Genomic DNA, 25,117 nt, shown 5'->3' with positions numbered 1-25,117 from the left:
TGAACGTATCGTTACGAAACTCGGTATGGGTCATCAACACGATGTCCTGAAGGAGCCTGAGAAGTTTCGAAACAGTGCCATCTAGTGGTGAATTTTCTTCCCCAAATGCTTCCAAATGCTTATAACTTTGGGTGTGGTCAACTTATTTTCACAGGACTCATCTCTTTAGACTCCTGAATCGTTGCCGAGTCCAACGATACCAAACATGTTAGGTTTCGCCTTATGGTTTGTGTAGCGTTGTGATTTAGCGCTTAAAAAACATTTGGCTATATCTTTGAAACCGCTTGTCCGATCGAGACGAAACCTCCGTCAGAAGTTTGAAAACATAGGTCGATAGCTATACGCCAATGCCCAAATGCGAAAATATTGATGTTTAGGGGTAGTAATATTCAATCAAAGTCATGTGTCAGTCATTTTTTACCTGTTTTTTCATATAAATGTCTATAACTCCGAAGCAAATTGAGATTTTTGCACCAAAATCGACACATATATGTATGGGCTCACTCTGAGGACACATAAAAAAAATGGTGGGACTGAGCCTCTTGGTGGCGCTATAATAGAACAAAACATGAAATTCCCATTGACTTCAATGCAGTTTTGTGAAATAAAATGCTATACTTAACAAATGCATTGGTGTAATATTACGAAACTCAGAATGTGCCATCAGCACCATCCCCTGAAGGTACCCAACATATTCAGAGACAGCGCCACCTAGTGGTCAAAAGTTATAACAACATTTCCAAAACTGCTAATAACTTTTGAATACATCGGCCTATGTAAATGCCACTGGTCTTAATAGATTCCTTGGGTCAAGCCGAGAACATAGATACCAAATTTTCCTTATTTGGTCAAACTTCTTGTCCGCCATCTTGATTTTCATTCAAAACCTACTTTTTCGAACTCCTCCTAGACCGTTTGTCCGATTTTCACCAAAATCGAATCGTATCATCTCCAGACCGTGCCGACTAAAAGTTATGGATTTCGTGTCGATAGACGAAACCGTTTTCGTAAAGCGCAGCAACAAATTTGAGGCATGATGCTAATAGCACTAATTAAGGCTTTATCTCTGCAATGCCTTGACATATTGACACCAAACTTTGTATGTGTCATTGTAACTTCACTCTGACCACATCACATCAGTTTTGTAACTGCGCCACCTATTGGTCGAAAGTGATAATCCATCAAATCATATTTTTAATTATTGTTTCTATGATTTTTCAGGCATTTTGCCAAAAATCCTCTTTAAATGTCTTTAATTGCTCATTGTTGCAGTTGGTCTGACACTTTCAGACATGTTGGCATGTCTTGTCGTCTTATTCTGCTTGGCCCCGGTAATTGCTGCTTGCAGCTATATTTAGGGGCCAAGCACCGAAGGTGCGGAGGCACCTATTGTATTTGTTCCGGTTCTTATTATTAGGGGCCAAGCACCGAAGGTGCGGAGGCACCTATTGTTTTCGTTCCCGTTCTTATTAGGGGCCAAGCACCGAAGGTGCGTAGGCACCTATTGTATCTGTTCCCGTTCCTATTATTATTATTATTCTTCCGTTTCTTCCGACTGGGAGTCTATGGCAGCCCATAGAACCGATTGCGGGAAAGTTGTAATGGTTTGACATTCTGATAGAGGACAGTCCCAACATTAAATACACCAATTTTGGTGTGTCTAAGTCATTCCCTCTAGCGCCACCACCTGTCCAAAGTTTCACTTTTATTTTGCTAATAACTTTTGAACCGTAAGGCCAATCAACAAAATTCTTTTTTTCTCTGATTCCTGAGCTCATGCCAATTCGATTGCACCCTATGACGTCATTTCCGTCATAACAATATGGCCGCCATTTTGAATTGTCCTTAAAAGCTACTTTTTCGAACTCGTCCTAGATGGTTTGTCCGATTTGCACGAAAATTGAACCAGATCATCTTCAGGCAGTGCTGACCAAAAGTTATGGAATTCAAATTGATTCGTTAAACCGTTTTCGAAAAACGCTCGAACTAATTTTACGTAGCGCCTGCAAAAACAGTCGTAGGGCTCTATCTCCGCAACGGTTTATCGTATTCAGACCAAACTTGGTACATGTCATCACAGGCATGACCTGAGGCAACATGCTGTGTTTCGGCGCAGCGCCACCTACTGGTCCGGAGATATGGAAAATGGCTATTTTTGCTTATAGCTTTTGAACAGTTTGTCCAAAAATCATAAAATTGGTCTCGTTAGATTCAGGGCAACATGCCGATTCGACTGATATCCAATTTGACCATATCGGCCATTTTGACTGTCGGCCATTTTGAATTTTGTGCTAAAATGCTGTATTTTATGAACGCATGAACGAATTGTTACGAAACTTGGTATTGGTCATCATCACGATGTCCTGAAGGAACCTGAGAAGTTTCGAAACAGCGCCACCTAGTGGTGAATTTTTTTTCCCAAATGCTTATAACTTTGGGTGTGGTCGACTTATTTTCACGAGACTCATATCATTACACTCCTGAATCGTTGCCAAGTCCCACGATACCTAACATGCTAGGTTTTGCCTTACGGTTTGTGTAGCGTTGTGATTTAGCGCTTAAAAAACATTTGGCTATATCTTCGAAACCGCTAGTCCGATCGAGACGAAACCACCGTCAGAAGTTTGGAAACATAGGTCGATAGCTATACGCCAATGCCCAAATGCGAAAATATTGATGTTTAGGGGTAGTAAATTCCAATCAAAGTCATGTGTCAGTCATTTTTTACGTGTTTTATCATATAAATGTCTATAACTCCGAAGCGAATTGAGATATCTTCACCAAAATTGACACACATATGTATGGGCTCACTCTGAGGACACATAAAAAAAATGGTGTGACTGAGCCTCTTGGTGGCGCTATAACACAACAAAACATGAAATTCCCATTGACTTCAATACAGTTTTGTGAAATAAAATGCTATACTAAACAAATGCATTGGTGTAATATTACGAAACTCAGAATGTGCCATCAGCTCCATCCCCTGAAGGTACCCAAAATATTTCGAGACAGCGCCACCTAGTGGTCAAAAGTTATAACAAAATTTCCAAAAAGGCTAATAACTTTTGAATACATCTGGCTATTGAAATGCCACTGGTCTTAATAGATTCCCTGGCTCACGCCGAGAACATAGATACCAAGTTTTCCTTATTTGGCCAAACTTCCTGTCCGCCATCTTGATTTTCAGTCAAAACCTACTTTTTCGAACTCCTCCTAGACCGTTTGTCCGATTTTCACCAAAATCGAATCGTATCATCTCCAGACTGTGCCGACTAAAAGTTATGGATTTCGTGTCGATAGACGGAACCGTTTTCGTATAGCGCAGCAGCAAAGTTGAGGCATGATGCCAAAAGCACTATTCAGGCTTTATCTCTGAAATCCCTTGAAATATTGACACCAAACTTTGTATATGTCATTGTCACTTCACTCTGACCACATCACATCAGTTTTGTAACTGCTCCACCTATTGGTCGAAAGTGATAATCCATTAAATCATATTCTGAATTACTTTTTATATGATTTTTCAGCCATTTCGCCTAAAATCCTCTCTAAATGTCTTTAATTGCTCATTGTTGCAGTTGGTCTGACACCTTCAGCCATTTTGGCATATCCTGTCATCTGCTTGCGCTTGGCCCCGATAATTGCTGCTTGCAGCTATATTTATTATTATTATTCTTTTTTTTCTTCCGACTTGGCGTCTATGGCAGCCCATAGTACCGATTGCGGGAAAGTTGTTTTGGTTTGACATTCTGATAGAGGACAGTCCCAACATTAAATACACCAATTTTGGTGTTTCTAAGTCATTCCCTCTAGCGCCACCACCTGTCCAAAGTTTCACTTTTATTTTGTTAATAACTTTTGAACCGTAAGGCCAATCAGCAAAATTATTTTGTCCTCTGATTCCTGAGCTCATGACGATTCGATTGCACCCTATGACGTCATTTTCCGTCATAGAAATATGGCCGCCATTTTGAAGTTTTCGAAAAAGGTACTTTTTCGAACTCATCCTAGACGGTTTGTCCGATTTGCACGAAAATTGAACCAGATCATCTTCAGGCAGTGGTGACAAAAAGTTATGGAATTCAAATTGATTCGTCAAACCGTTTTCGATAAACGCTCGAACAAATTTTACGTAGAGCTTGCAAAAACAGTCGTAAGGCTGTATCTCCGCAACGGTTTATCGTATTCAGACCAAACTTGGTACATGTCATCACAAGCATGGCCTGAGGCTACATGCTGCGTTTCGGCACAGCACCACGTACTGGTCCGGAGATATGAAAAATGGCTATTTTTGCTTAAAACTTCTGAACAGTTTGTCCAAAAATCATAAAATTGGTCTCGTTAGATTCAGGGCGACATGCCAAGTCGACTGATATCCAATTTTACCATATCGGCCATTTTGACTGTTGGCCATTTTGAATTTTGTGCTAAAATGCTGTATTTTAAGAACGCATGAACGGATTGTTACGAATCTTGGTATGGGTCATCAGCACAATGTCCTGAAGGAGCGTGAGAAGTTTCGAAACAGCGCCACCTAGTGGTGAATTTTTTTTTTCAAACGCTTATAACTTTGGGTGTGGTCGACTTATTTTCACGAGACTCATCTAATTAGTCTCCTGAAACCTTGCCGAGTCCTACGATACCAAACATGCTAGGTTTCGCCTTACGGTTTGTGTAGCGTTGTGATTTAGCGCTTAAAAAACATTTGGCTATATCTTCGAAACCGATTGTCCGATCGAGACGAAACCTCCGTCAGAAGTTTGGAAACATAGGTCGATAGCTATACGCCAATGCCCAAATGCGAAAATATTGATGTTTAGGGGTAGTAAAATTCAAACAAAGTCATGTGTCAGTCATTTTTTACGTGTTTTTTCATATAAATGTCTATAACTCTAAAGCAAATTGAGATATTTTCACCAAAACTGACACACATATGTATGGGCTCACTCTGAGGACATGTAAAAAAAATTGTGGGACTGAGCCTCTTGGTGGCGCTATAATAGAACAAAACATGAAATTCCCATTGACTTCAATACAGTTTTGTGAGATAAAATGCTATTTTCATTCAAAATCTACTTTTTCGAACTCCTCCCACACCGTTTGTCCGATTTTCACCAAAATCGAATCGTATCATCTCCAGACTGTGCCGACTAAAAGTTATGGATTTCGTGTCAATTGACGAAACTGTTTTCGTATAGCGCAGCAGCAAAGTTGAGGCATGATGCTAAAAGCATTATTCAGGCTTTATCTCTGCAATGCCTTGAGATATTGACACCAAACTTTGTACGTGTCATTGTCACTTCACTCTGACCACATCACATCAGTTCTGTTAACTGCGCCACCTATTGGTCGAAAGTGATAATCCATTAAATCATATTTTTAATTATTGTGTCTATGATTTTTCAGGCATTTTGCCTAAAATCCTCTTTAAACGTCTTTAATTGCTCATTGTTGCAGTTGGTCTGACACTTTCAGACATGTCGAAATGTCTTGTCGTCTTATTCTGCTTGGCCCCGGTAATTGCTGCTTGCAGCTATATTTATTATTATTCTTCCTTCTTCCGACTGGGAGTCTATGGCAGCCCATAGAACCAATTGCGGGAAAGTTGTAATGGTTTGACATTCTGATAGAGGACAGCCCCAACATTAAATACACCAATTTTGGTGTTTCTAAGTCATTCCCTCTAGCGCCACCACCTGTCCAAAATTTCACTATTATTTTGCTAATAACTTTTGAACCGTGAGGCCAATCAGCAAAATTCTTTTTTCTGTTGATTCCAGAGCTCATGCCGATTCGATTGCACCTATCACTTCATTTTCCGTCATAAAAACATGGCCGCCATTTTGAATTTTTTGAAAAATCTACTTTTTCGAACTCGTCCTAGACGGTTTGTCCGATTTGCACGAAAATTGAACCAGATCACCTTCAGGCAGTGCTGACCAAAAGTTATGGAATTCAAATTGATTTGTTAAACTGTTTTCGATAAACGCTCGAACAAATTTTACGTAGCGCCTGCAAAAACAGTCGTAAGGCTGTATCTCCGCAACGGTTTATCGTATTCTGACCAAACTTGGTACATGTCATCACAGCCATGACCTGAGGCTACATGCTGCGTTTCGGCGCAGCGCCACCTACTGGTCCGGAGATATGAAAAATGGCTATTTTTGCTTATAACTTCTGAACAGTTTGTCCAAAAATCATAAAATTGGTCTCGTTAGATCCAGGGCGACATGCCGAGTCGACTGATATCCAATTATACCATATCGGCCATTTTGACTGTCGGCCATTTTGAATTATGTGCTAAAATGCTGTATTTTAGGAACGCATGAACGGATTGTTACGAAACTTGGCATGGGTCATCAGCACGATGTCCTGAAGGAGTGTGAGAAGTTACGAAACAGCGCCACCTAGTGGTCTTTTTTTTTTTTCAAATGCTTATAACTTTGGGTGTGATCGACTTATTTTCACGAAACTCATCTCAATAGACTCCTGAATCGTTGCCGAGTCCTACGATACCAAACATGCTAGGTTTTGCCTTACGGTTTGTGTAGCGTTGTGATTTAGCGCTTAAAAAACATTAGGCTATATCTTCGAAACCGTTTGTCCGATCGAGACGAAACCACCGTCAGAAGTTTGGAAACATAGGTCGATAGCTATATGCCAATGCCCAAATGCGAAAATATTGATGTTTAGGGGTAGTAATATTCAATCAAAGTCATGTGTCAGTCATTTTTTACGTGTTTTTTCATATAAATGTCTATAACTCCGAAGCAAATTGAGATTTTTGCACCAAAATCGACACATATATGTATGGGCTCACTCTGAGGACACATAAAAAAAATGGTGTGACTGAGCCTCTTGGTGGCGCTATAATAGAACAAAACATGAAATTCCCATTGACTTCAATGCAGTTTTGTGAAATAAAATGCTATACTTAACAAATGCATTGATGTAATATTACGAAACTCAGAATGTGCCAACAACACCATCCCCTGAAGGTACTCAAAATATTTCGAAACAGCACCACCTAGTGGTCAAAAGTTATAACAACATTTCCAAAAAGGCTAATAACTTTTGAATAAATCTGGCTATTGAAATGCCACTGGTCTTACTAGATTCCTTGGGTCAAGCCGAGAACATAGATACCAAGTTTACCTTATTTGGCCGAACTTCCTGTCCGCCATCTTGATTTTCAGTCAAAACCTACTTTTTCGAACTCCTCCTAGACCGTTTGTCCGATTTTCACCAAAATCGAATCGTATCATCTCCAGACCGTGCCGACTAAAAGTTATGGATTTCGTGTCGATAGACGGAACCGTTTTCGTATAGCGCAGCAGCAAAGTTGAGGGATGATGCTAATAGCACTAATTAAGGCTTTATCTCTGCAATGCCTTGACATATTGACACCAAACTTTGTATGTGTCATTGTCACTTCACTTTGACCACATCACATCACTTTTGTAACTGCGCCACCTATTGGTCGAAAGTGATAATCCATTAAATCATATTTTGAATGACTTTTTATATGATTTTTCAGCTATTTCACCTAAAATCCTCTTTAAATGTATTTAATTGCTCATTGTTGCAGTTGGTCTGACACCTTCAGCCATGTTGGCATATCCTGTCATCTGCTTGCGCTTGGCCCCGATAATTGCTGCTTGCAGCTATATTTAGGGGTTCAAGCACGAAGTGCTGAAACCCTATTGTAATTGTAAGGATTTTTATTATTATTCTTCTGCCGTAAAACGCGTCGTGCAGCCCAAACCGTAAGTGCTGGAGACTTGAAACTTTGCCAGATGGTAGTACAAAAATCGAGGAAAGGTTGACAAAGTATGACCCCGATTGGCCAATAGGTGGCGCTATAGCAAGCAAAAGTATGAAATCGCTAATAACTCCTAGACGGTTTGTCATAGAATCAAGTGTCTTATATCACTGTAATCCTTGGCTCAAGACGGTCAAAACGTATATCTCCGATTTCATTTCCGCCTAGGAATTTTTTCCGCCATTTTGAATTTTGTCAAAAACCTACTTTTGCGAACTAGTCCTAGGTTTTTCGTCCGATCGGAACCAAACCAGTGCAGAAATGTTCTCTGGAGTCGGAGTATCAATAATTATCGAAAAAAAGTTTAAATTTCGATTCACGGTCGCTAAGGGGCGCCAAAATGTACGTTGTGGGAGGAGCCTATTTGACTAAAACGGCTCTAACTCGAGAAGTAAATGAGGTATCTTCACCAAACTCGGTACACATGTGTAATAGTTCAATTTGAGCTCACAGTAAAAAAATCGCGACGATTGAAGACTAGGTGGCGCTATAACTTGAAAAAAACATGAAAAGGGCTATAACCACCTGACCATTTGTCCGATTGACTTGAAAATTGGTATGCAGTGTCTTGGTCCAAGGTGCCATGTATGCCTATGAGGACATTGACGTATCTCAAAAAACATGGCCGCCATCAGCCAATGAAGTTTGAGCACCTATTAGACAAGGTTAACGGAGGCTGATCGGAACGAAACTCAATGGGCATGTTCGACTCATGGCCCAAGAGGTCTGTAAGAATTTTGAAAGAAATCGGCCACTAGTTGGCACTAACGAGTTTTTTCGGCTCTGTAATCACGTGGTGTTGCATACATCCACACAATATGCATATCAGTTGATAGATCTCCTCATACTGAACAACTTTGCCTCAAGAACCATTGCTGTCAATCAAACCGTTCATTTAATATTCGCAAACATGTTAAAAACCTACTTTTGCGAACTAGTCCTAGGTTTTTTGCCCAATCGGAACCAAACCAGTCTAGGACAATTCTCTGGACTCTCTAGATCAATAATTATCAAAAAAAAGTTGAACTTTTGCATTTGGATGGCTGTAATAGGGTCATTTATAAAATGGGCGTGGCAAAATACATTAAAAAGCCTATAAATCCTAAATGAAAACTCAAAACTTCACAAAAATTGGTGAGCATATGTAACATAACATCATTAACAAGCATGCAAAATGTCATGAAGATCGGACTATAGGTGGCGCTATAACTGTTAAAAAGCTTTGAAAACCATATATTTCCTATGGTAAATTGCCTTGACCAAGTGTCCCAAAAGCCTATATCTTTTAAATGAATGCTATATTCTTAAAAACAAGTCAGAACATGAAATTACTCTTAATAAGCATGAAAAATTTCAGACAGATCAGACTAAATTTGCCTCTATAACAGTTAAAAAGGTGATAATGATATAACGTCATATTAAGCCAATAAGTGGTATTTTACTGCCCCCTGCTGTCATTTCATCATACTGCTGCCTAATATTGTTATGTAATTCATATTTAGACTTTATAAAATCATTATTTTAACATTTACAATGACATTTTGTCAAAACTCATCTATTGGAGTATTGTGTCACAATTGTGATTGACAATTGTGTCACTGAGATATGGAAATGGAAAACGAAAGTAAAACGGGCATTTAAGCCACGCCCCCGAATACAAATTCACTCATAACTCGAAAACGGAAAGTCGTTGCGCGCTCAAATTTGGATGGTAAGGTCCTCTCCAGGCTCTTGATCGAAACGTGTCGTCGCGGGCCTCGGGAGCGCAATCCCCGGGGAACGCTAGTCGGCGGGACCCCCGACTTTGAACAGCCGTAACTCCTGACCCAGACCACCCCGAACCTTGTGTGAGAGCTCGTTGGAAAGGGCCCGTCGTTGGCTAGCTTTGCTTATCGCCCAAAAACAAAGTGATGGTGTCATTCAACAGGGCTCCTCGAGCACTATCTATGCTCTGAGTTTCAGAATTTTTCGCGTTCTGGTTACCGAGATATAAGTGAAAAACCAAATTCCCATTCATTCACTCATTCATTCAAACACTTCAATTGTAAAATGCAAGCTATAATACCACTTTTGTCCACTTGAGGGAGCAGTAGGATTACACATTACGTTTTCATTAGCTTTCAGTATTGGGAAACAAACAAATGCTTTAAACAGCAATCTTTTTTATTATAATTGGACTGTAGCTATCGATTATTTTAGTAATCGAGTATTCTATTCAAGTAATCGAATAAAAAAAATTGTGGTAAAAAATAGATTCAAGTTAACAACAGCCTTTAAAATTACTTAAAATACAAATATATAATAACAAGCCACAATAATTGGTTCAAGTAAAGTATCAAAGTAAGTAATTATATTGGTTTTACTGAAGAACACTGTTAAAATATACCCATGTAAAATAAATTATATAAACTAATATAAACATAACTTATGTACATAAATAACAAATGCCTGCAGAGGGCGCCAGCGGCCTGGTTGTTGTTACACTAAGCCTGGCATTATCAAATCCTTGTTTAATATTGTCCAAACAATTAATTCAAATGTCAACTTAACCTTTAATATTTGGCCACTTCTGTACGATAGAAATGCTACAGTCACTGTAATTTCTTGAACGAGAACATGTGCATATCAAAACATGCAAACTCAGAGCAAGAGTTTAAACTTATATTTTGAAATCGCAATGTTTAAACTTTTATTTTGAAATTGTGATGAACAGCAGTTTGAGAAACCCAGATGTGCTCCACAAATGATAACAGTGCAACTATGAAACACAAACTGCGTCCGACTTGCGTTCCCATATTTGCACGTTATTGGAAACCTAAACAAACAGCACTGCAGAGACTGAGTTTGCTTGGAGCAGCGTTTACTGTGGACGGAGCTGAGGTAATTTAACATGTAGGCTAATCTGCACTCATGTAATTGAAGCGTCTTCTCTGTGAAAAAAACAAACAAACAAAAAACATATATTTATATATTTATTTAACTGAATCACAGCCTTTGTGATTTCACAATGGCACTATGCTATATTATGACTGTAAATGGTGGGCTCCAGACTGCGACCAATTGGTCGCATTTTGCGACCATTTTTCCTGCCGGTGCGACCAAATATTTATTTAGGTCGCGCTGGCGCGACCACAACGTTGCCGAGCAGCGAATCCAAACAAAATGAAAGCGGAACGAAAATGCGCTAACTTACTCCTTTATGCTTCACAGCCCGTTTATTAGTTCGAATCAATAATAGACAGCGCAGCCCATAGATATAATATATAAACGCGTTTATATATGATATCTATGGCGCAGCCTATGAGCGCAGCAGCCCGAACTTGCCAGTCGCGGGCCGATCTCGATCACGCGACACTGTTACTAGGAGATCCAGACTCTGGAGATCCAGTGAAGAAATCCATTGAATTCGCCTCAGAATTAATAACATAATCAGATATCAGATCAAACAGCGCTGATGTGGAAACCAGGAGAAACACTGGGCTTTCAGACCACAAATCAGCGACATTCACCATGGATTTAATGTAGTAACTGTAACCATAATGTGACAGAAATAGTCAAACGCTTACAAGTACTAACTTTTAGGCTACTCATCTTTTTCCAGCACTTCAAAACTATCATATATAAATGTTATTTTTAATGTGATGACCGACACATTTTTTTTGTTCATCCTTCAAAAATGGTCTTATTTAAACTCTTATTTATACACTTATTTAAAAATAATAAAATAAATAAATTACCATTGTAAACAGTAGGATGCTTATTGGCTATTTTCACTCCCTAATATAATTTATTTCACTCGGTTTGCTTTTTAATTAATATTAAGACATTATGAATGATAATAATTAAAGTTAATTGCATCTACACCCTAAACTAAGCTTAGTGCTTTATTGTCAGCCCCAGTGCTACCAGATATTTTTTTGTAAAACTCAGTGTCTGCGGTGCCGCTGCCCTCAGATGTTAGTCTGGTGCCTGTGAACTTAAAATAAAACTGCACATTGTAATATCTGTACATTAAGTCTATTTATTATTAAATAATTTGTCAGTAGTTATTTCGGGGGAAATTTGAATAATTGCATTGCAAGTTGATTTAAGGTGTGCCCCTAAATTTTCTGCTTGTGCTCCTAAAATTTTCAGTCAGGGGCTACAGCGCTCCTAGTAAAAAAAGTTAGTCTGGAGCCCTGATTTAAATATCGCGTTGTCCTAGAAAACTGTAATTCTGCGGTTGTTGGATTCTCGTCTGTGGAATGCACCACTTTCAGTATTTTGCCAATTACTCGAGGGGTAAATTGCAATCAAGGATTTTTTTAAATCGAGTACTTGACTATAATCGAGGAATCTTTACAGCCCTATACTGGTAACATAGTTTTATATTATTAGATCACAAAGAAATGCCTATTTTTATACAATTAAATATATTTTCTCACTAACATATCCAAAAAACATATTTGTGTGTGTGTGTGTGTGTGTGTGTGTGTGTGTGTGTGTGTGTGTGTGTGTGTGTGTGTAAGCATGCATTATTGAGTTAACATGGAAAGACTGGTTTGATTTAGTGCAGAAAACTGGTGCAAATCATGAAGTTTAAAGTGAAAGTGAGCCAATAAGTGGTCTTCTACTGGCTTCTACTGGCCATTCTACTTATTAATGAAGTCTTTTCACATGTGCTTTTGGATTCATTCATATTTAGAGTAGACAATAAAAAAATCACTTGTATAACAATAACTATTATAACACAATCATATTTTGTCAGTGTTTATCACTTCATTTGCACTGACACTTCACATAATTGCTAGTAATGTGGTAAATCATGGTAAATCACGCTAGAAACATGGTAAGTCATAGTAAATAATAGTAGAATGTGGTGTATCAAGGTAAATCATGTAAGAATCCTAGTAAATCATTCTAGAACGTGGTATATCATGCTAGAACATGGTAAATCATGGTAAACTATGCTAGAACAGGGTAAATCATGGTAAACCATGATAAATCATGATGAACTATGGTAAATCATTTTAGAATGTGGTATATCATGGTAAATCATGCTAGAACATGATCTTTTCCATCTATGATGTCAGTGGTTACATGCTTGCTAAATAAAACTTAATAACTTTTTATGCTTTTGTGCTTTAAGGCCTTAAAGGCCTTAATTGCTTGAACCCCGATAAATGCTGCTTGCAGCTTTAATTAGGGGCCAAGCACCGAAGGTGCGTAGGCACCTATTGTATCTGTTCCCGTTCTTATTAGGGGCCAAGCACCGAAGGTGCGTAGGCACCTATTGTATCTGTTCCCGTTCTTATTATTATTATTCTTCATTTTTCCGACTGGGAGTCTATGGCAGCCCATAGAACCGCTTGCGGGAAAGTTATGAAATTTGGCACAATGATAGAGGAGGGTCTGACCTATCAGCATAGCAAATTTGGAGTCTCCAAGTCATTACCTCTAGCGCCACCAACTGTCCAAAGTTGCACTCATGTTTATGCTAATAACTTTTGAACCACATGGGCTAGAAACAAAATTATTTTTTTCTCTGATTCCCTAGCTCAAGCCGATTCGATTGCACCCTATGACGTCATTTTCCGTCATGAAAATTTTTCCGCCATTTTGAATTTTCCGAAAAACCTACTTTTTCGAACTCCTCCTAGGCCGTTACTCCGATTTTCACGAAATTTGAACCAGATCATCTCCAGACCATGCCGACAAAAAGTTATGGAATTCAAGTTGATTCTCTTAACCGTTTTCGATAAACCCACGAAGAAATTTTACATAGAGCTTGCGAAAACAGACATAAGGCTGTATCTCCGCAACGCTTTATCAGATTCAGACCAATCTTGGTACATGTCATCACAAGCATGACCTGAGGCTACATGCTGCGTTTCGGCGCAGCGCCACCTACTGGTCCAGAGATATGACAAATGGATGTTTTTGCTTATAACTTCTGAATGGTTTGTCCAAAAATCATAAAATCAGTCTCGTTAGATTCAGGGCAACATGCCGAGTCGACTGATATCCAATTTTCCCAGATCAGCCATTTTGGCTGTCGGCCATTTTGAATTATGTGCTAAAATGCTGTATTTTATGAACGCGTGAACGTATCGTTACAAAACTCGGAATGGATCATCAGCACGATGCCCTGAAGGAGCCTGAGAAGTTTCGAAACAGTGCCACCTAGTGTTGAATTTTTTTCCCCAAATGCTTCCAAATGCTTATAACTTTGGGTGTGGTCGACTTATTTTCACGAGACTCATCTCATTAGAGTCCTGAATCGTTGCCAAGTCCCACGATACCAAACATGCTAGGTTTCGCCTTACGGTTTGTGTAGCGTTGTGATTTAGCGCTTAAAAAACATTTGGCTATATCTTCGAAACCGCTAGTCCGATCGAGACGAAACCACCGTCAGAAGTTTGGAAACATAGGTCGATAGCTATACGCCAATGCCCAAATGCGAAAATATTGATAGTAAAGGGTAGTAAAATCCAATCAAAGTCATGTGTCAGTCATTTTTTACGTGTTTTTTCATATAAATGTCTATAACTCTGAAGCGAATTGAGATATCTTCACCAAAATCGACACACATATGTATGGGCTCACTCTGAGGAAATGTAAAAAAAATGGTGGAACTCAGCCTCTTGGTGGCGCTATAATAGAACAAAACATGAAATCCCCATTGACTTCAATACAGTTTTGTGAAATAAAATGCTATACTAAACGAATGCATTAGTTTAATATTTCGAAACTCAAAATATGCCATCAGCACCATCCCCTGAAGGTACCCAAAATATTTTGAGACAGTGCCACCTAGTGGTCAAAAGTTGTAACAAAATTTACAAAACTGCTAATAACTTTTGAATAAATTGGCCTATTGTAATGCAACTGGTCTTAATAGATTCCTTGGGTCAAGCCGAGAACATAGATACCAAGGTTTCCTTATTTGGCCTAGCTTCCTGTCCGCCATCTTGATTTTCAGTCAAAACCTACTTTTTCGAACTCCTCCTAGACCGTTTGTCCGATTTTCACCAAAATCGAATCGTATCATCTCCAGAGTGTGCTGACTAAAAGTTATGGATTTCGTGTCTATAGACGAAACCGTTTTCGTATAGCGTAGCAGCAAATTTGAAGCATGATGCTAAAAGCACTATTCAGGCTTTATCTCTGCAATGGCTTGACATATTGACACCAAACTTTGTATGTGTCATTGTCACTTCACTCTGACCACATCACATCAGTTTTGTAACTGCGCCACCTATTGGTCAAAAGTGATAATCCATTAAATCATATTTTGAATGACTTTTTATATGATTTTTCAGCCATTTCGCCTAAAATCCTCTTTAAATGTATTTAATTGCTCATTGTTGCAGTTGGTCTGACACCTTCAGCCATGTTGGCATATCCTGTCATCTGCTTGCGCTTGGCCCCGATAATTGCTGCTTGCAGCTATATTTAGGGGCCAAGCACCGAAGGTGCGGAGGCACCTATTGTATCTGTTCCCGTTCTTATTATTATTATTCTTCCTTCTTCCAACTGGGAGTCTATGGCAGCCCATAGAACCGAATGCGGGAAAGTTGTTTTGGTTTGACATTCTGATAGAGGACAGTCCCAACATTAAATACACCAATTTTGGTGTGTCTAAGTCATTCCCTCTAGCGCCACCACCTGTCCAAAGTTTCACTTTTATTTTGCTAATAACTTTTGAACCGTAAGGCCAATCAACAAAATTCTTTTTCTCTCTGATTCCTGAGCTCATGCCAATTCGATTGCACCCTATGACGTCATTTCCGTCATAACAATATGGCCGCCATTTTGAATTTATCTAAAAAGCTACTTTTTCGAACTCGTCCTAGACGGTTTGTCCGATTTGCACGAAAATTAAACCAGATCATCTACAGACCATGCTGACAAAAAGTTATGGAATTCAAGTTGATTCGCTTAACAGTTTTCGATAAACCCACGAATAAATTTTACGTAGCGCTTGCGAAAACAGATGTAAAGCCGTATCTCCGCAACGCTTTATCAGATTCAGACCAAAGTTGGTACATGTCATCACAAGCATGACCTGAGGCTACATGCTGTGTTTCGGCGCAGCGCCACCTACTGGTCCGGAGATATGAAAAATGGCTATTTTTGCTTATAACTTCTGAACAATTTGTCCAAAAATCATAAAATTGGTCTCGTTAGATTCAGGGTAACATGCCGAGTCCACTGATATCCAATATTACCATATCGGCCATTTTGGCTGTCGGCCATTTTGAATTTTGTGCTAAAATGCTGTATTTTAAGAACACATGAACGGATTGTTACGGAACTTGGTATGGGTCATCAGCCCGATGTCCTGAAGGAGCTTGAGAAGTTTCGAAACAGCGCCACCTAGTGGTGAATTTTTTTTTTCAAATGCTTATAACTTTGGGTGTGGTCAACTTATTTTCACGAAACTCATCTTTTTAGACTCCTGAATCATTGCCGAGTCCTATGATACCAAACATGCTAGGTTTCGCCTTACGGTTTGTGTAGCGTTGTGATTTAGCGCTTTAGTGATTTACCGTTTGTCCGATTTTCACCAAAATCGAATCGTATCATCTCCAGACCGTGCCGACTAAAAGTTATGGATTTCGTGTCGATTGACAAAACCGTTTTCGTATAGCGCAGCAGCAAAGTTGAGGCATGATGCTAATAGCACTATTCAGGCTTTATCTCTGCAATTCCTTGACATATTGACACCAAACTTTGTGTGTGTCATTGTCACTTCACTCTGACCACATCACATCAGTTTTGTAACTGCGCCACCTATTGGTCAAAAGTGATAATCCATTAAATCATATTTTTATTTACTGTTTCTCTGATTTTTCAGGCATTTTGCCTATAATCCTTTTTAAATGTCTTTAATTGCTCATTGTCGAAGTTGGTCTGACACTTTCAGCAATGTTGGCATGTCTTGTCATCTGATTGTGCTTGGCCCCGGTAATGGCTGCTTGCAGCTATATTTATTCTTCTTCTTCTTCTTCTTCTTCTTCCGCTCTGGGAGTCTATGGCAGCCCATAGAACCGCTTGCGGGAAAGTTATGAAATTTGGCACAATGATAGAGGACAGTCCAAAAAGTCACCATACCAAATTTGGTGTCCTAAAACCAATCCCTCTAGCGCCACCAACTGTCCAAAATTTCACTTTTATTTTGCTAATAACTTTTGAACCGCAAGGCCAATCAACAAAATTCTTTTTTCCTCTGATTCCTGAGCTCATGACGATTCGATTGCACCCTATGACGTCATTTTCCCTCATAAAAATATGGCCGCCATTTTGAATTTTTCGATAAACCTACTTTTTCGAACTCGTCCTAGACGGTTTGTCCGATTTGCACGAAAATTGAACCAGATCATCTTCAGGCAGTGCTGACCAAAAGTTATGGAATTCAAATTGATTCGTCAAACCGTTTTCGATAAACGCACGAATACATTTTACGTAGCGCTAGCAAAAACAGTCGTAAGGCTGTATCTCCGCAACGGTTTATCGTATTCAGACCAAACCTGGTACATGTCATCACAAGCATGACCTGAGGCTACATGCTGCGTTTCGGCACAGCGCCACCTACTGGTCCGGAGATATGAAAAATGGCTATTTTTGCTTATAACTTCTGAACAATTTGTCCAAAAATCATAAAATTGGTCTCGTTAGATTCAGGGCGACATGCCGAGTCGACTGATATCCAATTTTACCATATCGGCCATTTTGACTGTCGGCCATTTTGAATTATGTGCTAAAATGCTGTATTTTATGAACGCATGAACGGATTGTTACGAAACTTGGTGTGGGTCATCAGCACGATGCCCTGAAGGAGCCTGAGAAGTTTCGAAACAGCGCCACCTAGTGGTGAATTTTTTTTTTCAAATGCTTATAACTTTGGGTGTGGTTGACTTATTTTCAGGAGACTCATCTCTTTAGACTCCTGAATCCTTGCCGAGTCCAACAATACCAAACATGCTAGGTTTCGCCTTACGGTTTGTGTAGCGTTGTGATTTAGCACTTAGAAAACATTAGGCGATATCTTCGAAACCGTTTGTCCGATCGAGACGAAACCACCGTCAGAAGTTTGGAATCATAGCTTGTTAACTATACGTCAAAGCCCAAATGCGAAAATATTGATGTCTAGAGGTAGTAAATTCCAATTAAAGTCATGTGTCAGTCATTTTTTACGTGTTTTTTCATATAAATGTCTATAACTCCGAAGCGAATTGAGATATTTTCACCAAAATTGACACACATATGTATGGGCTCACTCTGAGGACACGTAAAAAAAATGGTTGGACTGAGCCTCTTGGTGGCACTATAATTGAGCAAAATATGAAATTCCCATTGACTTCAATACAGTTTTGTGAAATAAAATGCTATACTAAACAAATGCATTGGTGTAATATTACAAAACTCAGATTGTGTCATCAGCACCATCCCCTGAAGGCAACCAAAATATTTCAAGACAGCGCCACCTAGTGGTCAAAAGTTATAACAAAATTTCCAAAACTGCTAATAACTTTTGAATACATCGGCCTATGTAAATGCCACTGGTCTTAATAGATTCCTTGGGTCAAGCCGAGAACATAGATACCAAATTTTCCTTATTTGGTCAAACTTCTTGTCCGCCATCTTGATTTTCATTCAAAACGTACTTTTTCAAACTCCTCCTAGACCGTTTGTCCGATTTTCACCAAAATCGAATCGTATCATCTCCAGACCGTGCCGACTAAAAGTTATGGATTTCGTGTCGACAGACGAAACCGTTTTCGTATAGCGCAGCAGCAAAGTTGAGGCATGATGCTAATAGCACTAATCAGGCTTTATCTCTGCAATGCCTTGACATATTGACACCAAACATTGTATGTGTCATTGTAACTTCACTCTGACCACATCACATGAGTTTTGTAACTGCGCCACCTATTGGTCGAAAGTGATAATCCATTAAATCATATTTTTAATTATTTTTTCTATGATTTTTCAGGCATTTTGCCTAAAATCCTCTTTAAATGTCTTTAATTGCTCATTGTTGCAGTTGGTCTGACACTTTCAGACATGTAGGCCTGTCTTGTCGTCTTATTCTGCTTGGCCCCGGTAATGGCTGCTTGCAGCTATATTTATTATTCTTCTTCTTCTGACTAGGCGTCTATGGCAGCCCATAGAACCGATTGCGGGAAAGTTGTTTTGGTTTGACATTCTGATAGAGGGCAGTTCCAACATTAAATACACCAATTTTGGTGTTGCTAAGTCATTCCCTGTAGCGCCACCACCTGTCCAAAGTTTCACTATTATTTTGTTAATAACTTTTGAAGCGTAAGGCCAATCAGCAAAATTATTTTTTCCTCTGTTTCCTGAGCTCACGACGATTCGATTGAACCCTATGACGTCATTTTCAGTCATATAAATATGGCCGCCATTTTGAATTTTTTGAAAAACCTACTTTTTCGAACTCGTCCTAGACGGTTTGTCCGATTTGCACGAAAATTGAACCAGATCATCTTCAGGCAGTGCTGACAAAAAGTTATGGAATTCAAATTGATTCGTCAAACCGTTTTCGATAAACGCACAAAAAATTTTACGTAGCGCTTGCAAAAACAGTCGTAAGGCTGTATCTCCGCAACGGTTTATCGTATTCAGACCAAACTTGGTACATGTCATCCCAAGCATGACCTGAGTCAACATGCTGCGTTTCGTCGCAGCACCACCTACTGGTCCGGAGATATGAAAAATGCATATTTTTGCTTATAACTTCTGAACAATTTGTCCAAAAATCATAAAATTGGTCTTGTTAGATTCAGAGAAACATGCCGAGTCGACTGATATCCAATTTTACCATATCGGCCATTTTGACTGTCGGCCATTTTGAATTTTGTGCTAAAATGCTGTATTTTAAGAACGCATGAACGGATTGTTACGAAACTTGGTATGGGTCATCAGCACAATGTCCTGAAGGAGCGTGAGAAGTTTCGAAACAGCGCCACCTACTGGTGAATTTTTTTTTTTCAAACGCTTATAACTTTGGGTGTGGTCGACTTATTTTCACGAGACTCATCTAATTAGTCTCCTGAAACCTTGCCGAGTCCTACGATACCAAACATGCTAGGTTTCGCCTTACGGTTTGTGTAGCGTTGTGATTTAGCGCTTAAAAAACATTTGGCTATATCTTCGAAACCGATTGTCCGATCGAGACGAAACCTCCGTCAGAAGTTTGGAAACATAGGTCGAGAGCTATACGCCAATGCCCAAATGCAAAAATATTGATGTTTAGGGGTAGTAAAATTCAAACAAAGTCATGTGTCAGTCATTTTTTACGTGTTTTTTCATATAAATGTCTATAACTCTAAAGCAAATTGAGATATTTTCACCAAAACTGACACACATGTATGGGCTCACTCTGAGGACATGTAAAAAAATTTGTGGGACTGAGCCTCTTGGTGGCGCTATAATAGAACAAAACATGAAATTCCCATTGACTTCAATACAGTTTTGTGAGATAAAATGCTATTTTCATTCAAAATCTGCTTTTTCGAACTCCTCCCACACCGTTTGTCCGATTTTCACCAAAATCGAATCGTATCATCTCCAGACTGTGCCGACTAAAAGTTATGGATTTCGTGTCAATTGACGAAACCGTTTTCGTATAGCGCAGCAGCAAAGTTGAGGCATGATGCTAATAGTATTATTCAGGCTTTATCTCTGCAATGCCTTGAGATATTGACACCAAACTTTGTACGTGTCATTGTCACTTCACTCTGACCACATCACATCAGTTTTGTTAACTGCGCCACCTATTGGTCGAAAGTGATAATCCATTAAATCATATTTTTAATTATTGTGTCTATGATTTTTCAGGCATTTTGCCTAAAATCCTCTTTAAACGTCTTTAATTGCTCATTGTTGCAGTTGGTCTGACACTTTCAGACATGTCGAAATGTCTTGTCGTCTTATTCTGCTTGGCCCCGGTAATTGCTGCTTGCAGCTATATTTATTAGGGGCCAAGCACCGAAGGTGCGGAGGCACCTATTGTATCTGTTCCCGTTCTTATTATTAGGGGCCAAGCACCGAAGGTGCGGAGGCACCTATTGTATCCGTTCGCGTTCTTATTATTCTTCTTCTTCTTCTTCTTCTTCTTCTTCTTCTTCTTCTTCTTCCGCTCTTGGAGTCTATGGCAGCCCATAGAACCGATTGCGGGAAAGTTGTTTTGGTTTGATATTCTGATAGAGCACAGTTCCAACATTAAATACACCAATTTTGGTGTTTCTAAGTCATTCCCTCTAGCGCCACCACCTGTCCAAAGTTTCACTTTTATTTTGCTAATAACTTTTGAACTGTAAGGCCAATCAACAAAATTATTTTTTCCTCTGATTCCTGAGCTCATGCCGATTCGATTGCATCCTATGACTTCATTTTCCGTAATAAGAATATGGCCGCCATTTTGAATCATTCGCGAAACATACTTTTTCGAACTCGTCCTAGACGGTTTGTCCGATTTGCACGAAAATTGAACCAGATCATCTTCAGCCAGTGCTGACAAAAAGTTATGGAATTCAAATTGATTCGTCAAACCGTTTTCGATAAACGCACAAACAAATTTTACGTAGTGCCTGCAAAAACAGTCGTAAGGCTGTATCTCCGCAACGGTTTATCGTATTCAGACCAAACTTGGTACATGTCATCCCAAGCATGACCTGAGGCAACATGCTGCGTTTCGTCGCAGCGCCACCTACTGGTCTGGAGATATGAAAAATGGCTATTTTTGCTTATAACTTCTGAACAATTTGTCCAAAAATCATAAAATTAGTCTCGTTAGATTCAGAGCAACATGCCGAGTCGACTGATATCCAATTTTACCATATCGGCCATTTTGAATGTCGGCCATTTTGAATTTTGTGCTAAAATGCTGTATTTTAAGAACGCATGAACGGATTGTTATGAAACTTGGTATGGGTCATCAGCACAATGTCCTGAAGGAGCGTGAGAAGTTTCGAAACAGCGCCACCTAGTGGTGAATTTTTTTTTTCAAACGCTTATAACTTTGGGTGTGGTCAACTTATTTTCACGAGACTCATCTAATTAGTCTCCTGAAACCTTGCCGAGTCCTACGATACCAAACATGCTAGGTTTCGCCTTACGGTTTGTGTAGCGTTGTGATTTAGCGCTTAAAAAACATTTGGCTATATCTTCGAAACCGATTGTCCGATCGAGACGAAACCTCCGTCAGAAGTTTGGAAACATAGGTCGATAGCTATACACCAATGCCCAAATGCGAAAATATTGATGTTTAGGGGTAGTAAAATTCAAACAAAGTCATGTGTCAGTCATTTTTTACGTGTTTTTTCATATAAATGTCTATAACTCTAAAGCGAATTGAGATATTTTCACCAAAACTGACACACATATGTATGGGCTCACTCTGAGGACATGTAAAAAAAATTGTGGGACTGAGCCTCTTGGTGGCGCTATAACAGAACAAAACATGAAATTCCCATTGACTTCAATACAGTTTTGTGAAATAAAATGCTATTTTCATTCAAAACCTACTTTTTCGAACTCCTCCCACACCGTTTGTCCGATTTTCACCAAAATCGAATCATATCATCTCCAGACTGTGCCGACTAAAAGTTATGGATTTCGTGTCGATTGACAAAACCGTTTTCGTATAGCGCAGCAGCAAAGTTGAGGCATGATGCTAAAAGCACTATTCAGGCTTTATCTTTGCAATGCCTTGACATATTGACACCAAACTTTGTATGTGTCATTGTCACTTCACTCTGACCACATCACATCAGTTTTGTAACTGCGCCACCTATTGGTCGAAAGTGATAATCCATTAAATCATATTTTTAATTACTGTTTCTATGATTTTTCAGCCATTTCGTCTAAAATCCTCTTTAATGTCTTTAATTGCTCATTGTTGCAGTTGATCTGACACTTTCAGACATGTCGGCATGTCTTGTCGTCTTATTCTGCTTGGCCCCGGTAATTGCTGCTTGCAGCTATATTTATTATTATTCTTCTTCCGCCATGGGAGTCTATGGCAGCCCATAGAACCGATTGCGGGAAAGTTATGAAATTTGGCACAATGATAGAGGACAGGCCAAAAAGTCACCAAACCAAATTTGGTGTCATAAAACCAATCCCTCTAGCGCCACCAACTGTCCAAAATTTCACTTTTATTATGCTAATAACTTTTGAACCATTTGGCCAATCAACAAAATTCCTTTTTCCTCTGATTCCTGAGCTCATGACGATTCGACTGCACCCTATGGCGTCATTTTCCGTCATAAAAATATGGCCGCCATTTTGAACTTTTTGAAAAACCTACTTTTTCGAACTCGTCCTAGACGGTTTGTCCGATTTGTACAAAAATTGAACCAGATCATCTTCAGGCAGTGCTGTCCAAAAGTTATGAAATTCAAATTGATTCGTCAAACCGTTTTCGATAAACGCTCGAACAAATTTTACGTAGCGCCTGCGAAAACAGTCGTAAGGCTGTATCTCCGCAACGGTTTATCGTATTCAGACCAAACTTGGTACATGTACTCACAAGCATGACCTGAGGCTACATGCTGCGTTTCGGCGCAGCGCCACCTACTGGTCCGGAGATATGAAAAATGGCTATTTTTGCTTATAACTTCTGAACAATTTGTCCAAAAATCATAAAATTGGTCTCGTTAGATTCAGGGCAACATGCCGAGTCGACTGATATCCAATTTTACCATATTGGCCATTTTGACTGTCGGCCATTTTGAATTTTGTGCTAAAATGCTGTATTTTAAGAACGCATGAACGGATTGTTACGAAACTTGGTATGGGTCATCAGCACGATGTTTTGAAGGAGCGTGAGAAGTTTCGAAACAGCGCCACCTAGTGGTGAATTTTTTTTTTCAAATGCTTATAACTTTGGGTGTGGTCGACTTATTTTCACCAAACTCATCTCATTAGACTCCTGAATCCTTGCCAAGTCCAACGATACCAAACATGCTAGGTTTCGCCTTACGGTTTGTGTAGCGTTGTGATTTAGCGCTTAAAAAACATTTGGCTATATCTTCGAAACCGTTTGTCCGATCGAGACGAAACCACCGTCAGAAGTTTGGAAACATAGGTCGATAGCTAATCACCAATGCTCAAATGCGAAAATATTGATGTTTAGGGGTAGTAAATTCCAATCAAAGTCATGTGTCAGTCATTTTTTACGTGTTTTTTCATATAAATGTCTATAACTCCGAAGCGAATTGAGATATTTTCACCAAAATCGACACACATATGTATAGGCTCACTCTGAGGACACATAAAAAAAAATAGTGGGACTGAGCCTCTTGGTGGCGCTATAATAGAACAAAACATGAAATTCCCATTGACTTCAATACAGTTTTGTGAAATAAAATGCTATACTAAACAAATGCATTGGTGTAATATTACAAAACTCAGAATGTGCCATCTGCACCATCCCCTGAAGGTACCCAACATATTTAGAAACAGCGCCACCTAGTGGTCAAAAGTTATAACAAAATTTCCAAAACTGCTAATAACTTTTGAATAAATTGGCCTATTGTAATGCAACTCATCTTAGTAGATTCCTTGGGTCAAGCTGAGAACATAGATACCAAGTTTTCCTTATTTGGCCTAACTTCCTGTCCGCCATCTTGATTTTCATTCAAAACCTACTTTTTCGAACTCCTCCTAGACCGTTTGTCCGATTTTCACCAAAATCGAATCGTATCATCTCCAGACCGTGCCGACTAAAAGTTATGGATTTCGTGTCGATTGACGAAACCGTTTTCGTATACCGCAGCAGCAAATTTAAGGCATGATGCCAAAAGGACTATTCAGGCTTTATCTCTGCGATGCCTTGACATATTGACACCAAACTTTGTATGTGTCATTGTCACTTCACTCTGACCACATCACATCAGTTTTGTAACTGCGCCACCTATTGGTCGAAAGTGATAAGCCATTAAATCATATTTTTCATTACTGTTTCTATGATTTTTCAGGCATTTTGCCTAAAATCCTCTTTAAATGTCTTTAATTGCTCATTGTTGCAGATGGTCTGACACGTCTTGTCGTCTTATTCTGCTTGGCCCCGGTAATGGCTGCTTGCAGCTATATTTAGGGGCCAAGCACCGAAGGTGCGGAGGCACCTATTGTATCTGTTCCCGTTCTTATTAGGGGCCAAGCACCGAAGGTGCGGAGGCACCTATTGTTTTCGTTCCCGTTCTTATTAGGGGCCAAGCACCGAAGGTGCGTAGGCACCTATTGTATCTGTTCCCGTTCTTATTATTATTATTCTTCATTTTT

Source organism: Squalius cephalus (genome assembly GCF_949319135.1).
Source record: "Squalius cephalus genome assembly, chromosome: 10".
Taxonomy (NCBI): Eukaryota; Metazoa; Chordata; class Actinopteri; order Cypriniformes; family Leuciscidae; genus Squalius; species Squalius cephalus.
This window is presented reverse-complemented; position numbering follows the sequence as displayed.